Source organism: Crocuta crocuta, unplaced genomic scaffold, assembly GCF_008692635.1.
Source record: "Crocuta crocuta isolate KB4526 unplaced genomic scaffold, BGI_CrCroc_1.0 scaffold9, whole genome shotgun sequence".
In the NCBI taxonomy this organism is placed as follows: domain Eukaryota; kingdom Metazoa; phylum Chordata; class Mammalia; order Carnivora; family Hyaenidae; genus Crocuta; species Crocuta crocuta.
In genome coordinates, this window is record NW_027551567.1 from 5,691,849 (window position 1) to 5,704,471 (window position 12,623).

Here is a 12,623-nt window from a genome sequence, read left to right on the forward strand (position 1 = left end):
AGTCATATCTTATGCTGGGTGCTTGATGCAGGTCTATACATGATAATAATGTTATGCCATGCTAGTGGTTTGTCAAGAAAGCTATTACATACATGCTGAAAAGCCTTTTTCTTTATAGATTCAACTACTTTAATAAAAATAATAAATATAATGATTTTTCTTTATTAAACATATATGTGTATTGACTGTATCCATTGCTTCTAACATGTAGGAAATTCACTGTTGTTTGTAATACTTACAGTTGTCCTTTATAGATTATCTATTTATCATCTTTCTATCAATTGAGACTTTAGTTTATTAAAACCCTTAAAAATCCCTTATCATTGGGTTTCAACTCCTGGGAATGTTTCTTTAGGTTCAGCATGCAGCAGTTGATGTCCTTTTACACAGCTTCTTCTCTTACCTGCAGAATGATACTGCTGTGATGTGGGAGTTGCAAGCAGGTAATTTAAAATGTAAACTTGTTTGAAACTCATGACATTTCTAGGACTTCAGGACAGGCTAGTCCACAGTACTCTGTGCCACTCCACAGTATTCTTTCTACCACTTAGGACACATGATACTGCCACAAAACTCTCTTTCTCTCTCTGTACCATACGAGAGAGTCGTCTGATGCTACAAATGAATTATAACCCCAAAGGTTGTTTGGTTGATTTAAAAAGTTAGATAAAATTAGGAATCAAACTGGAATCAAAGATTGGTTAATTTAAAAGATTAGATAAAATCAGGAATATAAATATCTGTGCGTTAAAAGTTTTATTTAACTTTAACATACATTCATTTGCTAATCTTTACTTGGGGAGTTGGGGCCTTTGGGTTGAATTGAATGTAGTTCCCATGGTTTTACTTGTAGATATTTTATTGACAATGATTTATCTAGACTTCCAGTCTCCCAGTCTCAGTTCTTATTTATAGCTGAGTGAAATTTAAAGACAATTACAAATTACCTAAGGGCAGAAGTATTCTAAAATGTTTATGTTTTTCATTTCTTTAACAGTTATTTACACGTATCTAATTCAACAAGATTATTTTTGCAATTTGCTTTTATTAGATTCTTCAAAGATTTAAATTAACTTTCAGAGAATAAACGTCTTTTCTATTTACATCCATGTTTCATTAACTTATTAATATTTAATTTACTTATTACCTGATAAAATATTAGGCATAATAACTTTAGTGATGAAGACAATAGACCCTTGGTAAGGATACAACTTACTTGGTGGGAAGAAACATATATTAGCAAACCAGAGATTAGATAGAATTGGCCATAAATATTCAGTGAGCTCGATGGCTTCAGTAAGTATGGCTTAAAGAAAGAATGGAGAGTAACATTTAAACTAATGCGTTCCTTTAACTGAGATGATTAGTGATGGATAATAAGTAAATAAAGGGTCTATATAGACATAAAATAAAACATAGAAACCATATGGCAAGAATGAATGCGATGAAAAATGGTATTTCTAAAATATAAGCTTTAGTACTTAAAATTAAAATTCACTATAATTCAAGGCACTAAGAATTAGTGTATTAGAAGTATTAGAGATTAGAAAGAATTAGTGAATTGAGAAATAGACAACAGAAATTACTCAGAATATAGGCAGAGAGTAAAAAAGTTGGAAAATATGGGAGAGAAGATAAAAAGATTTAAGGATAAAATAGTAAGGTCCAACATATACCTATTAAGGTTTCTGAAGGGAACAAATTATAAAAATAAGGAGCGAGAATAGTTGAAGTAAAGAAAGAATGGAGGTTTGCAAAATTGAAGGAAGACATGAGTCTTCAATTTGATATGGCATACCGAGTATTGAATCAGAGAAGTACAAACACACTTACATCTATAATAATAAATAGAAATTTAAGAAATATGAAACATAAATATAAAAATCTTAAAAGCTGCCAGAGATAAAATTTAATTAAATGCAAGGAAACACAGCTGGACCGACAGCTGCCTTCTCATGAGCAACACATAAAATGGAGGAAAACTAAGAGTCAGCCTAGGATTCTATACCATGGTAAACCATTATTTAGGCAAAGGATGACAAAGATACCTTTAGACAGATTAAAAAGATTATTTATAGGACTTTGCTAACATAATTAATAAAATATATAATTTTCTAAGAAGATAATTTTTAAGTCTCTCCCCCACCCTCCAAATGAGAAAAGCCTGGAAAGTATATGGGTAAACCTAAGTAAGCATGGAGTACTATTAATAAGGAGGGTGAGAATAAAAAATGACTGGGGATTCAATGGGCAGAGTAATGCCACCCTCCCTTGTCACCATGTCCTAAACCTAGGAACCTGTAAATATATTATCTTACATAATAAAAGGGACTTCGCAGATATAATTAAAGTTAAAGTTCTTGAAATGAGGAGATTATCCTGGATTATTTAGGTAGCCCTGACCTAATAATATGCATCTTTAAAAGCTGAGAGCCTTTCCAAGGTGCCATGATAGAAAGAGATGCGTCAGTGGTAGAAAAGTCACAGAGAGATGCAGTGTGAGGAGGACATAACTTGCCATAGGTGCTTTGATGACATAGGATGGAAGACAGGAGCCAAGGAATATGGGTGGCCTCTAGAAGCTGGCAAAGACAAGGAAACAGATTCACTCCTAGAGCCTCCAGAAAAGAATGAAGCTCTGCTAACACCTTTATTTTAGCCTACTGAGACTTGTGTTGAGCTTCCGATTTATAGAACTGGAAGATCATGAAATTGCATTGTTTGAAGGTACTAAGTGTATGATAATCAGTTACAGCAGCAATAGAAAATGAATCCAGGAGTAAACAGGTAGAACTAAAGGTGACAACAAGGAGAAACATAGAATTGGGAACAGAAGAATGTGAATATTCTAAATCCCTTATAATATTTGTGAAGATTCTTATGACATTGAGTAATGTTAGATTTTGTTGAGTGCAGTGGGCAAGTTAAAAATTTAAGTAACATACCTCTTTAGATGCTCAGATTGGTCCTCCCATTGGAGGGAAAACCTAAAACTTCTATATTAAATAATTAAGTATTGTTTTCTTAAAGGTATCAAAAAGCTGAAAATATAATCAAGACTCATGAAGCTAAAAATCTAATCCCAGAGATAAGGGGAGTCTTGAAGCAGATTTTGCTTTGAGATGATCTCTCAAATCTGGGTGACTTGCACTTCTGTTTTCACTAATTCCTGTGTGAAATTTAACAGACATAGCCCAGGCCTTCTCAAGGTGGGGGCCTTCTAGGAGATCCTCTGCCCTTAAGACTTGGACTTTAAAAGGCTACCTTCATGGTGAAGTAGTGAACAAAAAATCAATCTCTCTACCCTGCCACACTCAGGAAAAGTTGCTTCATTCCTGTGTAAAGCAAGAGGTGGAAATAAAAAATTCACCTAGGATTTGTATCAATAATTTACTCCTCATATGAATTTTCAACCCATATTCACATCACTTTGTTAATTTAAAAATCCAACAACTTCCAGTGGTAAATTTCAGGTGTCCCACACATTCAAGTAATAGTGATTGAGGGAGCCGTATAGAAGCAAAACAAAATCTTGTCCTGAAAGACTGAATCTTAATCCTAGGTTTCAAAGATTGCTGCAAATACTTCTGTAAAGAAAATGAATGGCTTCTGGTCAAATATAAGTAAGCAGAGAATTAGGTGAGGTATAATGGGCACAAATAGGCAGAAAAGATAAGCAATAGAAACAAAGCAGCAAAGATTTTAGATGTTGGTACTTTCAGCTACAAATTACAGAATAACAAACCTTGAAATGAGGGAATAGGAAACTACAAAAAATGAATAGGCAGCTTTGATGACTTGTAGCATAGTGAGGCCTGAAGAGCAGCCAGACAGCTTTCACTCAGAGGGTTCTGTAGCCAGGACATGGAGAGTAGTCCACATTCACTGGCTTATCCCAGAGTTCTGTTATAAATTCTGCTATAAATTGCAATGTAATCCACAAGGGGCTTGATTATCTTGACATTCCATAGAACTTTACACTGGTCACCAGTATTGATGACATCAAAGTAATTGGATTTTCTAAGCAACAGGAACTATAAAACATCTCACAATGTATCTAACAAAGGATGTGCAGGATGTTTATTGAAAAAATAGTAGAACATTATTGTAAGACTTAAGGACTTAAACAAATAGAACTGTCTACCAGGAAGAATCTATATTACAAACACATCGACCTTTCCACATTTTATCAATAAATTGATGTAATTCCTTATCAAAATTCCAGAAGGCATTTTTGTGAAACTAAAAATGTTACCTTAAAGTTTATATGGAAGAATAAAAGACACAGAAAAAAACAATAAAAACTGAGAAAAAATTAAGTCAAGAACTACATTACCAGATAATCATTGAAACAGTGTGGTGTTGGTGTACAGGAAGACAAATAGGCCAATAGACTGAGAAGGAACTGAGAAACAGAGCCATCCATTTATAGAAACTCATTTTGTGATCTATTTGGCATTACAAAGGAGTAAGAAAAGAATGGACTCTTTAATAAATTGTACAGGGACAACTGGCTATTGATAAAGGAAAATGTAAATTAGATCTTAATTCCACAGCATATACAAATATTAATCTACATAGATAGAAGACATACTTGGCATTGTGACAGCCATCCTCAAAGTATGATCATGGAAAAAAAAAAGGAATTAAACCCATGATCACATTTTGAGGATAGCTATCACAATGTCAAGTCTTCCCACACACACACACTTTTTTTTTTTTTATTTTTTTGGTCAGGGTGGAAAAAATGCATGGCCCTGTCAGGTGGAGTACTATTGGTAAGGAAATAGGAGGAAAAAGTCATCACTGGATGAAACAGGTGATGGAGATTAAAGAGTGCACTTGTGATGAGCACTGGGTGATGTGTGGAACTGTTGAATCACTATATTGTACACCTGAAACTAGTATGTTAACTATACTGGAATTAAAAGAAAACAAAATATGAAAAAAAAGACATAAATGTAAAAAGCAAAACTTGAACATCTTTAGAGAAATATATGAATACCTTTATGACATAGAATAGGAAGAAATTACTTAAATAAGACACAAAGAGTAGAAGAAAAGAAGAGATTGGTTTAAATGACTGTTAAAATAAAAATTCTATATCACAAAAATACAATAAATGGAAAGATAAGTAATAGATTAGGAAATATATTTGCAAGAACATAAAAGGAAAATATGAATATCAAGAATATATAAAACATTTTCCTAATCAACTTTTTAAATAATAGCCAAATACCCCAATGGAAATTGGGCAAATATATATTTCAGGACAATTCACATACACAAAAAATGCAAATGGTCAGTAATGTAAGAATAGATGGTCATCTTCAGAAATAATCAGGAAAATGCTAAATAAAATAAGACATCACTTCATACTTATAAGATTGGCAAAAATTTTAAAGTCTGAGAACAAATGGTGAGGGGATAGAGAAATAGGACTTCTCTGGGTGATGTGTATATAGGCACAACTGTGAAGAATAATTTGTTTATGTCAGGAGGAATATGATGTACACACCCTGCAGCCCAGCCATTTTTCTCCAAGGTATCTATCCTAGGCAACTCCTGTTCTGTGTAAGGAGACACATTCAAGCCATGTAAAATGTATGTCCATCAGTACAACTGTTCTTATGGACTCTTGAGAGATATTAATATAGAAGATTACCATCTTCATCATCATGATTATCATCCTAAATCTGGACTTCATTTGCAGAAATTCCCATAAGACTGAGTATAGTAAGTGAGAGAAACAAAACCTTTATCTAGTAGGGTATGAAAATTGGCAAGCACACACATGCGCACACACGTGCACACACACACACACACAAAACCTATAAAAGCATTTGACAAACTCATAAACTATTTATATAATGAACTCCTAATTATCAGTGGTAATGGAATACAGACCTGGTACCATCCTGGAGAAGGCGATTATTATAAGACCCAGACCTGATTTTCGCCAATAATTTCAACTTTCTTGCCAGCCTGAGGTGTAAGACTGGAAAAAATCAACAAAGAGCTGAAGAATTTAAGGTCATCATTTTCTTTGTCTAAGTACTTAGCCACTTTAGGGTGATGGTGTAGGGAGGGAGCTGTTGTTCCCACAATGTGGTCAGTTCCCAATTCTCTAATGAAAAAAAAAACCTACTCCAACTCACATTTTACTTTACAGTGTCTATCAGGTTTTTCTTTCTGCAGACCTTCTCAGTGAAGAATTGGACTTTTTAGTAATAATATCACTGAACTGGGAAGGAGAGTGGATGTGCGGAACAATCACTATGAGGTCATGTTTATTAGCTATCAACCTACAAAACAAATAGCTCTTTCCAAACAAAGCCCTTTGCAAATAGCTTTGCAAAGGGGTTTATAGTCTCCATAATGTTGAATTGGGAAAGTTTCCCAAAAGCTCCAAACTCAAACATTGGACACGTTTGTGTTGACATGTAGTGTATCTGTGAACTATAGCTGTGTAAATGCAAATAGCCACCAGCAGCATTATGCAGGGATTAAATCAATGATTATCTTCAACACATAATTTCAGGACTCCAGAGAATGTTCCAAAGAACATTCAGCCCTAGATTCTTCCATCACTGGATTGGCTGATTGATGCGATTATACTAATAAAAATTCATTTTTATGGTGTAAGAGTCCCTTTATTGCCAAAATGTAAAAATTCTCCAGGAAATGAATGCATTAAGCATCAGTCATTTAAATCTTATTGGGAATGAGAATGCAGGCCCCATCTCCATATCAAGTTTTATAAATGATCAGCTTTAAGGTCTCTAAAACCCAGATATCCTATGTATTCAATAATTTCATTATTTGAAAGAAATCTGGGAGAAAGTTCTTGATAGGTTTTTATTTTGTGTATTCAGACCTCAAGTAATATTTACATGTTTGAATCTGGCTTCTATATTGGAAATAGCCAAATAAGAGATGAAAGTATACATTTATGTGGTTAATCCCAGGTTTGCATGCACATTCTACATATGTTCATGTGTTTAGAGCAATTAAAAATCATAGCAATTACAGTTAGTAGAGAAATGTGACTTTTCTACCTTTTAGTAAAATTTTGATTCGGTCGAATATGTGACAGTCATTCTAGATAATTTTATTTTCCCCATGAGTTTAAGATTAATCCCTTAATTCCTGGAAAGGTAACATATTTTAAAAATTGTTGTAAAATTTTATAAATGTTTACCTGAATTAATTTTGGTATTAAATTTAGTTTTCATTAAAATTCAATTTTATCTAAGGCTTTATTGCCTGTCAAAATTCAAATATCTTATAGGAAATAGAATACTTTAAACCTATTAAGTTTTGAAAACAGAAAATAATACAGGAAATAAAACCCAATCCTGTATAATATCCATTTAAAACAATCATGGCTAGTATGCAGTACATGTTTTCTCAGTGTTTTCTCACAGGCATATGTGGTTGAATATATAATATTTAAAAGCCAATTTCTGGTTTGTAAATGGGGTTGTTTGCTAATCCTCATGAGTGTAGCATTTAAAAAACCTAAGACAGATTCCAAGAAATAAAATTCTGAGTCAGAGAATATGAGCACCTTTTAAAACTCTTGATACACACTGACAATTTGCTTTACAGAAATTTATTTTTACCAATTTACACAGGTGCAACGATGCACTGGAATTATTATATTAGCAGACTTCACTAAACATACTTTTATCTTTTTCTGGTCACTATTATGATTATCGGTGATATATGTGAGCATAAATATATGAGTTAATATATATGAGTTAAGAGGTCATGAATCTCTGAAGAACGTATGGAACTTGATAAGTTTGGGTCTTGGTGATAGCAGCTTTCCTTTTCTTTTCCTCCTTTCCTTTCCTTTTTATAAGAAGGTTGAATAAAGTCTGGGAGATGGATGACTTCTAGTCAATGTGTAGCAAGACGGGTCTTGCTACAAAACTAAGAAGTCAAAGCTGAAGCAAACTCCTTTTAGATTTTACTTTCATTCTCTAGAAAATCAAATTATTTCTTTCTTTGTTGCTATCAATGTGTTTTGATATGCAGCATCATTAAAAATATAATGTAGATTTACTAAGTAACTCCATTGGATGGCAGGCAGCTCTCTGACAGCTTGCACCCAGGATTTGATCTATTTATTGGCCTTGGTTTGGTGATAGAGCCAGATCCCGACTGCATTTCTCAGTATGATGCTGTCGTTGGTTCATCACAGAACTTCTACTACGTGGTTCTGGTCTTTGGTAGGGCTAACATATGCCCTTAGGGGCATCTGATCCCTAGTTGGGACTTTTCCTCCTGATCTTCAGAGATTCTGTAGTCTTTTGAAATTGGATGTCTTTCTCTCTACTTTCTACCCTTTCCTGAAGAAATGCTTGCTGTGCCATTTTTTTTCTACTCCACTGGCTGCTACCTTCGACCACCTACTCCCCTGTATTCAAATCCCAGTTCCATCGTTTATGAATGGAATAACCTTATACAAGTTACTTAACTTCTGGCTTAGGTTTCCCAATGTATAAAATAGAAATAGTATTATTTATCACATAGGATTGTTTCTGAATGCAGGTGTGAACCTCAATCTCTAGGCTAAATAATTACAGGAAATCTAATTTTATTTGCTATAATGTACATTGATTGTTGCCTCTAAACTTCATGGCATGGCCTATGGTAAATCTTAACCCTGTTATCTTTGGACCCACTCACATCAGAACTAGGAACGCTTGCATGTTGCCTGGAAAATGAAGAAGGTGGTATGGACCACTAGTCTCCAGAGTCTCACGAGTGTCATTGACATCTTCTATGTAAAGCCAACAATGTGCCTGGAGCACACTAGCATTCCACTCTTGTGACAACTTTAAGATGTGGTCATCTTGGAGAGACCAGGGACCCAGTCCCTGTGGTCATCCTAGATGAAGTTCAGAGCTATTCCTCTGCTTCAGGAGCTTTTGCCCTGGAGAAGACCCCTTGGTCTTTTTGCTTGGGAACCACAGATCTCTCCCTCCTGCCCAATCTGGGACGTGTGTGTGTGTGTGTGTGTGTGTGTGTGTAGTGTTTAATTGCTATTTTATCTGGGGGAAGATTTTAACTCCTGACTCGTTTTGAAACAATACCTAAAAGAATATTAAGAAACATGGGTTTAGCTTTTTAAAAACAAATCTAGAGTCCTGCTAGCTTCCTCTGCTTTCTGCTCTTCCCTGAAGAAATGACACATGGAGCTTGCTAAATTTATGAATGAGTGAAAGGAGACAGGGCAAATATAAAAAGAAAAAAACCCAATTATCAATAATCTCAAAATATCATCTAGCCAAATGAGGATTAATTTATTTTTATTTTTTATTTTTTTAAGAGAGTGTGCTCACATGCAGGGGAGGGGCAGAGGGAGGGGGAGAATCTCCATGCCCAGTACCAGATGGGGGTGGGGGGTGCTGGACAGGAGCTCTATCTCAAGGCTGTGAGATTATGACCTGAGCTGAAATCAAGAGTCCCACACTTAACCTACTGAGCCACCCAGGCCCCCTAGCCAAATGAGGGATTTAATGAGATTCTTCCTTCTCTCTTGCCTTCTCTCTGTATTTTCTATTTTTTTGCTTCTTTTATTTCCCACTTATAACAAGCCAAAACTGGTAGTGGGAGGGGCAGAGTGGTCTTTTTATAACCCTCACAAGCCAATCATCACACACCTTTTCTTATGAGTAATGATCTGACAAATCACGATGTGACTGGACTTTGGCTCCTTGTTGCTGTCACTTAATTAGTTACTGAAATTTCAAGACTGCTTCATAAGAAATGTTTGCTCATTTTTCTGGTGACTTCTGGGTCTGGAATTGTTCTAGAAGCCTGAAGGTCCTGGGAATCTAGACACTGGGAAACTGGCGTTTTCTGTGTTAAACCTCCCTCTACGTGTTTTCTCAGGATGAACTGACCAAAAGGCTCAATGTAGTATGCCACTTTTACTCTGTGGGCACTTAACAAATACTTGTTGACTAATTGGCAACAATTCCTGGTCTACTTGTGGGAAAATGGGGAGGTAAAATAAATTAGTCAGGCCACCATGCTTCCTCAGTCACCCGAGGGAAGAGTTATTAGTGGCTACACACAGTAACTGAAAATAGACATCTGGTCAGGAAAACCTGAAGAAAGAGAGACTACTGGGGCCACTTTCAGTAAACACTTACACAAGATATTTCAGTAATATGTGAAGGGAGTGTTTGAGGTAAGTTTTCTTTGGAAATCATTAGAAAAAGCTCTTATTAACAACAGAGAGGTCATTGAAATGGGAATTACTAGTTTAAAATATGATGTCAGGGAACTTTTTCTTTTCCAACTCAGAACTCTTTCTGCTCTAACAAATGGGAGACTGCTCCATGAAGTAGCCAATCTTGTTTTAAGGAATTCAGAGTAATAGTCAAGGAATAATAGTCAGTGATTATTAGTTTGTTGGTTTGTTTTAATGCGGGTACGCTTGAGTACAAATTAAACCAAAGCTAAATATAAGCTTACTATGAATTTGTCTTTAGAGCCTAGACTTTCCATTATTTTGGAAGAATAGGAGAACATATGTTCCTTTATATGCATACGTATGGTCTCTGGATAGAAGAAAGCCTTTTTCTAAGATGAGGATCTTGCCCTGATGCCTTTAGCCAATATTTGGGGTTCCAGCCAAAAATCTCAGGAAGGTTGACAGCTTGGTTTATCCCTGTAGGGGATTAGTCACCCTATAAAACTTTGGAAGTATTTATATCGGCTATACAAAAACACCTCTTCTATCTGAGGGAAAGGCAACCCTTTTAACTTAACTTAAAAAAAAAACCCAAAAGTCAAGCTATAGTGATATTAACCACCATGTATGAAAGATCACCTTTAAAATCATCTGTAAATGCTAGACCTTCTGATTTGCACATGCATGTGTAGCTAATGAATGACATGCACTTTATTTCGGTTTATTTTAGCTTGTACAATAACCAAGAGAATGGTTCTGGGGTCACCAGCTGCCTTTTGCTCACTCCAAAAGGCAGCTGATCAATAGTACGAGACAAATGAGGAGGGACAGGAAGAATGGAAGGGATGCCACTTGGAGGAGGGGAGAGCAGTGTGACTAAAATCTCTACATTTCTACAGTTCAAGGAAATGTTTTATGCCAATGCATGTTTTATGTCAATCAAACATATAAAAGTTACTGTGGCTGCATAAGGCCATAAAGATGCACTTTTAAACTCTTAAAAATAAGGTACCATAATTACATCTTATAGAACTGTGTGTCCCATGAGTCTCTTTGCTGTTTTTAAGATACCCATGGTGAATGAGGTAAAGGAAGGAGGAGGGAATGGGGAGAGAAAACCTTTGAGTTCTGTGTGCGGAAAAATGCAAACGCTGTCCAGATTTGCATGTAGGATCGCCCTCTCTTTCTTTCTGATTTATTAACTTTAATAACTGTGGGATCTCTCTCAACTCTGGTTTTGAGAACTGAAGTCATTGCAGTTCAAGAATATTCTTTCCCCTGAAGTAATCTCTGGTGGTGTCAGTCATCTGGGAAAGTGAAACAGCTTTGTTTCTTTTTCTTTCTTTTAACCCTTAACTAACATTCTACAGATTTCTGCTTTGAAATTGAACTTTGGTGTATTCACCACAATGATACTTGTTCAGTAGTAATACACTTAGACATCAGAAATTTTTGTAGCTGAAGTAACTAGTGTGATTGAATAGCTCTAAGGGTCTCATTTTGGAGAAGGAGACTCATGAGCAGTGGGGCTGAGCAGAGATGCTGTGAGGTGATGGGATCAGGCCAGCCTTCAGCCTCGTGCTTAAGGAGCCAGCTGACCTGGGACAGCGTCCTCTTTCTGAGCCAGAAGAGATTCCATGCCTGCCTCTCTCTGTCTTGTAGTTCTTGACTCTCTGAACATCTTCAGTTTGTCCAAAGCTTTGCTGGGCAAGAACACTGAGCTAGACTCAAGAATGTATGAAGAAAATATTGGCTTTACCTGTAACTAATAGTGTCTACTGAACACTTTCCCCTCTTAGTTTCATTTTATCTTCTGTAAAATAACTAAATTAGATTAAATGATTACAAAACAGCTCTGAACAAATCTTCAGGTTCCTGTTGAAGACAAGTGTGTGGAAAAGCCCAGTAGTGACTGGAGATGCAATTCTCTAGGTGAGTCCAAATGCATATGTTTCAGTGGAGCAGAGTTTTCACTCTGAGTATGTAGGAAGTAGGCTTAATCAACACAATTACCTGTCCCATGAGGGAGGGTTTTCATATGGTACAAGGCTGGTTTGATACTACTGTCATCATTGAAAGACCTTGGCGAGGAGTGGGGGTGCCTGGGTGGCTCAGTCGGTTAAGTGCCTGACTTTGACTCAGGTCATGATTTCACAGTTCATGAATTCAAGCACCACATAGGCCATCTGGCTCTGTGCTGACCGCTCAGAGACTGGAGCCTGCTTCAGATTATGTCTCTCCCTCTCTCTCTGCCCCTCCCCAGCTCATGTTCTGTCTTTCTCTCTCTCAAAAATAAACATTAAAAAAAAAGAAAGGCCTTGGAAGTTATGATTCATCTAAGTCATGAGAAATTCCCACATGTCAGTTGGATCTCACTCTGTCCTATAGGCAGAAAATGAAACAAAAAAAG